The sequence below is a fragment of the Rhipicephalus microplus genome, chromosome X, assembly GCF_043290135.1.
Source record: "Rhipicephalus microplus isolate Deutch F79 chromosome X, USDA_Rmic, whole genome shotgun sequence".
NCBI classification, from domain to species: domain Eukaryota; kingdom Metazoa; phylum Arthropoda; class Arachnida; order Ixodida; family Ixodidae; genus Rhipicephalus; species Rhipicephalus microplus.
Window position 1 is genome coordinate 453,588,017 of NC_134710.1, and position 6,029 is coordinate 453,594,045.

Sequence of the window (6,029 nt, forward strand, 5' to 3'; positions counted from 1 at the left end):
CGTTCTCTTACATTGTTAGCGAGAAAGTTTTTATCAACTATTACCAACGTGTTCATTTTTTGTTTTGTTTTATGGAGACTTTCTTGTTCGATGCAGAAGAGCAATATTCGCACAGAGCCGTATAATTGAGTATGCATGATCGGGCTACATTTAGCCTGGACTATTACATTTGATTTGTGACTGTTTCCAGAAAAAATACAAATATTGCAACGCTACCAGATGGGTACGTGGTAATTATACATTTTACGATGTTCTTCTAATTTTAAATTATTCACATCATCGTCCTTTCCATGACAGGCACCTGCAGCAGCCTGAAGAGACGCAACGAACCATCAGCGAAGCAGTACACAGGTACTTTGTTCATCTTTACGAGCCTTTGTTGTGGGCGTGGTACTGCAAAAAATATCCCCTGTGCACTCGAAAAAAAATTTATATGCAGTTGTCCCTACCCATCGGTAGCTGAGGAATTGATGAATGATATCATTTTGCTCGTGCTCTTGTATGCGCTCCATTTATTTCATTATTCCATTTATGTGAACACAGCTACTCGAGAACAACACGGGTACGTCACCCCGAGGAAGAAGAAAAGAAATGCGAATGGGTACTTCCATATTTATTGGCAATGATAAATCATAGGAATCCCATAAGCTTGAAGATGCATGCAGTTATTTCCCAATGAAATAATTTATCACTTATAAAGTAGCTAACTATTATAGGAATTGTGTTCCTAGTAAAAATAACGCAGCATACCAAATGCAGATTTTTTTTAAGTACAATTGTTTCATCGAACCACATTCTATGTACTTCAACTTGCTCAATCTAACTTGCGGTAAACCTTCAGCATGTTCAGGGTGAGCACGTTCATTGTTGTGTTTCGTGGGTCTCTGAAAGATTGTTTTCATATTCCAGTGGCTCCAAAAGTACAAACAAAGGGCAGTCAGAGCAGCCTTCAACACCGCCATCAACACAGCCATCAGCATAGCCATCTGCACAGCCATCAGCGCTGCCCTTTAAAGCACGACCCTCGTTGACGCCACAGTCACGGTAGTGATGCTGTTCAATTTTCCTGCAAAATATTTCATGTTTGTTTAACTGTTCATTAAAACAACGACGTTTTCATCACAACAAAAGATGAAAAAACGATAAGTTCGAGGAAGCTGCACAAGATGTCCTTGAAAATTGCAATAGTACACTAAACAAAATTCAGAAAGCGAAGGATCTCGCCACTCCTACAGACCTAAACCCAACAGATGAATGTCAGCAGACAGCCAACTGGATGCTTATAAAGCTACGTAATCTGCCGCCAAGAAAACCTGCAGATGTGCTTTTCAAAATTCATAGGCTTATATTCAGTTTCAGTTTCAGTTTGTTTCAGTTTATTATTCATTTCAAAAAAGTAGTACAGTAATATTAATATACAGACGAGGGTCCCAAAGTTAAAAACTGTAACGGGACCCTCGATGCATTATAACAATCAATAAATCAGATCAAGTTAACAAGCAACGAGTGAATGGAAATCAAATATACAATATAGAGTGATAAGTAATTATTATAGGCTAAGTGACACATCAGGCAACAAAAAGCAAGGCAAATAAGGAAAGAACCTCAATTCGAAGCTGAAATGGAATCGCTCGATTTAGGCTTATATTAAGTTGATAACTGATAACTGCGTCATCACCCCATCAAAGTTCAGTACTTTTCTAGGTGTCACATTAGACCCTCAACTCAAATATAACCTTCACGTGAATTCTGTCATCAAGAAGACTGCTTTTGGCATCCACATACTCATTCGCAGAAGGCATTGTTTACAGCAACACATTTCCAAATCACTTTACTATGCTTTCATTAACAGTCACCTAACCTACTAAATTTCTTCCTGGGCCAATACCTACGCCACAAAACTAACATCTCTCATTCACCTTCAGAAAAGAGCACTCCGAATTATCACACATAGTTCCTACACACCATCAGCAGCACCCCTCTTTCATCAGCAGCACTCTCGAAATTATATCGTTCATTTCCACCTTTCAACTGAAACTTGGAATTTTATTATTTAGATGTAGAGTCGGTGACATTCTCACTGACATGCTTCCCCTCACACATCTCCACAACACTAATAACACACGGTTTTCTGAAAATAGGAACCTTCTGCTTGCGAAAGTAAGCACTAACTACGGTAAAATGACAGCTTTGTTTTCTGCAATTTCTTTCTGCAACTTACTACCATCAATTATGAAATCAAGCCACTCATTACATTGTTTCCAGCGGCATCTAAAACAGTTCTTACTAACAACATGAGACACCTTATTATATATGTATGAGTATATATATATATATATATGTGTGTGTGTTTAATAATGGTTATATGCATTTATGTGTACGTGTATAGGTTCTGAAGTGACACTGTATTAGTTAAGTGATATGTATGTGTGATTTTAGAGTCATTTACTCCAATTAGTTATCGCCTGTTTTATCACTTACATGTAAATATCTTGAACTACAATAAGTTTCAATACTAATTTTCATTACGTTCATTTTGTTTTATTCGCTTGCTGTTTTTTTCTTACTTGCCAATCTTTGTTCTATATTTTTATACATAAATTCACAGGAGGTCCCCCTGACAGTTTTTACTTTAGGACCTCCTTCTGTATTATATCAACTCTTTACTTGCACTGTAATGTACTGAATAAAAGCAAAAAAAAAAGCCGAAAGCAGGATATCTCAGATGTGATGCTTGATACAGTATTTTTGCCCGTTCATGTTTGCACAAATAAAGAACGCAATTCCACTCGCCAGCCTTATTGTGAACGTGTCTTTGCAACGCAGGAATCGCGCAGATAATAAAAAGTATGCGTTTTTATCTCTACACCTGCGCGAGTCACTATTCTTTCCTGACATGGCCCCTGTCCTTAGTTCATAAAGTATGTTGCCAAACGCACACGCTTATCCATAGCTACCCTGAAAAAGCAACAAAATGTAGTACCATAAGTATCTAAACAAGAGAGTCTTGATTGTCTTTGCTTTTAATAGCAGAATAGCTAACCTGGCTGAATGAAATTCAAATAGTAGGATAACTGCCATACCTTGCGGTCCATCGCTTTCATTTCTGCATGATCTTTCGATAACGTTGCCATTGCAATCCTCGTGATCAGCGAGACCCGCAGGGCTGTATGACAATCGCGATAGCTGTGAATAACTTTGTAGAAAGTTGTGCAAAACAACGCATGACTTTAAATATTTATTGTTGTTTTCTTCGAGCCCTGAATGGTCGCCGCAAATTGCGCCATTTACTCGATATACGACAGCATTATTAATTAATCGCCTTGCACGGCTCAAGCGGTTGTTGAAGGTGGACCTTTTCAAATAGTCTCGTTACAGATCTGGGTTGTTCCTGAACATCCTGCAGATATGAGAAAAAAAGTAAACAGTATACATAAAAATCGATTCTCCTCGTCAATAAGTACGCTGGCTAAATTAGTGTTGTTCTTATCTACCGTGTAAATCTAATAAATTCCCCTTGTCTAAGGTAATTGTAAGTATTGCAGTCTACATGTTAAGATGTAGTTTTGGGTGCTAAAATTCAAAATAACGTTGCACTACAGTCTTCTCTAATGCAGTCACAGCATAAAACGTGTTTACGGCACATATTAGAAATATATAGCAATGACTTTTTCTTGACACCGCCGTAGATAAGGCCTCATGATGAATGGCTTGATTGGGAATGATTCGTCTCCCACCATGTGGAATGTAATCAGGCCAACTAACCCAACGTTCCTTGCCTGGGTAATTTCAAACAATCTGTGGTCTAGGATATCCAGGAATATGCGGCTGACATAGTGACCGCTGGAATATCCCACTGTCGCCTTCACCGCCGAAATGCCCCATGTCCGCAGAAGTGAACCCAAATTTCGAAGCACATATTTGTGCAATGAATGAAGTGCACACCTCCGTACTTACTGAAATTGACTCGCTTGTACCTTGCATCACACGTGGCTAAGGAAAGAGTGCTCAACGTTTTCTTGTACTTTAATTTTTGGGAAGCCGATCTGCTTGGGCACTTGATGTGGACAGTGTTTACCATCTATACTTCCAACACAGTTTGGAAACTGTCAATACTCTTGCATGCCTGAAGCAATCTTAAAATGGCATAGTTACACTACAGGTTACCTCAATTACTAGTCAAAACAAGCCAACCAGCATCTTTGCTTACCCTCGACCACTCCTGGTTTGTCACAGGAAATCTCTTATAGAACGGCTGAAGTGCATCCCAGATGCAAAAGTAGTATCTCTCACTACATCACAAGCGGTAGTTCTCCCTACTAAAGAATTGTATGATAAGCTCCTCAATGTGTTCCCGTTCGCAAGAAACCGGAAAATAAATGTATAAAACTATTTTGATATTAAGACAAAGCATTGTGCTTTAGACAATATCAGCTTCACATTTCAAATTAACGCGCAAATTGAGCTTCAGCAATAACACAATCCGTAAATAATTATTGATTGGCACATTCATTTGCTCTCTACCAGAAATACTTAGTTGAAATACACTCGTGTTTGACGTGAGAAAGCGACAGTTTAGAGGTTATTGGGAGGACATAAATTCACGGTACATTAGTGGTTTGTTTGTGACCTCCAAATGAAACGTCCAGCTGTGCCAGAAAAGTTTTGTGCCTCGTAAAGGATCATTTTTTGGTACAAATACAAGCGTAACATATTAGTTGAATGCTCGTGGGTTGCAGAGAGAAAACTGATTGCAACAAATGTTACCCTGTTGTCATCGCTAGCCGATCATGGCTAAAAATTGGCTCCCGGAACTCGGTCCCCTGCCGCTCAATCAGGGGCCGAACGTGAGATAGCAACATGTCAAATACACTCAGTGGCATTCACAGGTAGCTGCAGGTATACAATGTACAACCTTTTGTAGCATAATAAACGTGCGATTGGAATGCACAAATCATAAAAAAATGCAATTGTACATCACTTACTCCCTGAATTATGTTTCATCTCTCGCGCGCCGGCGAGGAAGCAGTGTTTGAGCTTGGCCGTCATTGTCCCTGTACCATCAGATAGTGCGCACCCAAAATCTTCTCGGCTGCCTTTGGGCACGTCAGCGTCGCAGAACCGAAGAACGAACCCGCACTATAATATTAAAAGTCAACAGCACTGCTTCCGCCATGCGCTGCTCACAAATGATCTTCTTCCAGGCCACACTGTTATGGACCGTACACTCTTCGCTGCCTGGCTTTTTCTCGCTGCACTTCGACGAGCCACCACCGCTTAGTCCGGTCCTGCTCGGATCCCTGCGGGGTCTGGATGCATCCGCTTACAACGCCTTGCAACCCGGATTGGGCATGTTTACCGGTGACGCAAGCGGAGCAAAGCATAAATTGGAGCCAGCCGCCAACACCATCGGACACGGCACTGCTTCCGCCATGCGCTGCTCACAAATGATCTTCTTCCAGGTTAGTTACTTGAACCATGCCATGTGTTACAAAACGAACAATTACTGCCTTATTGCGGTGTCGTGCCCATTAGAGTTGTCTTGCGTTAAAAAGCATATCTTGAATTGTTCTTTATGCATATCTTCTTCCCTTGTTCACTTGCTGCTCTTGCTGGCGGGCGATGTTGAATCGAACCCCGGCCCGACGAGTAAGGCAGAGGGTGTTGCCTTCGAATCGGCTTTGGGGGCAATTGAGAAACTGCGTACTGAACTGATGTCTATTTTGCTTGAACTTCAGGGTATTAAGGCGGAACAAGCAACTACTAATGGAAAAATCCAGAATCTTATAGCGAAAGTAACTGCTCTTGAAACCGGTGCAATCGATCCAGCTTCGCCTGAAGTAGTTCCTTCTCAAAATGCCTTGCATGATATCTCAAGTCAGCTACAACAAATAACTTCCAGATGCGACGAAGCAGAAAACAGATTAAGACGTTCCAACGTGATATTTTTCGGTTTAGAGGATGACGAAAAAGAAAATTGGGCAGCGTCTGAAGAAAATGTCATCAAATTCTGCGCAGAAAAACTCGAA

At 40.6% G+C, this 6,029-nt stretch overlaps 1 long non-coding RNA gene across 1 annotated transcript; it reads left to right on the plus strand.

Moving 5' to 3' along the window:
• The first annotated feature begins 223 nt into the window (after positions 1-223).
• Positions 224-5,456, plus strand: LOC142774958 (uncharacterized). Its single transcript, XR_012886592.1, has 3 exons — positions 224-351; positions 910-1,044; positions 5,205-5,456. It is a non-coding gene; the product is annotated as an uncharacterized LOC142774958 (long non-coding RNA).
• The last annotated feature ends 573 nt before the right edge of the window (positions 5,457-6,029 follow it).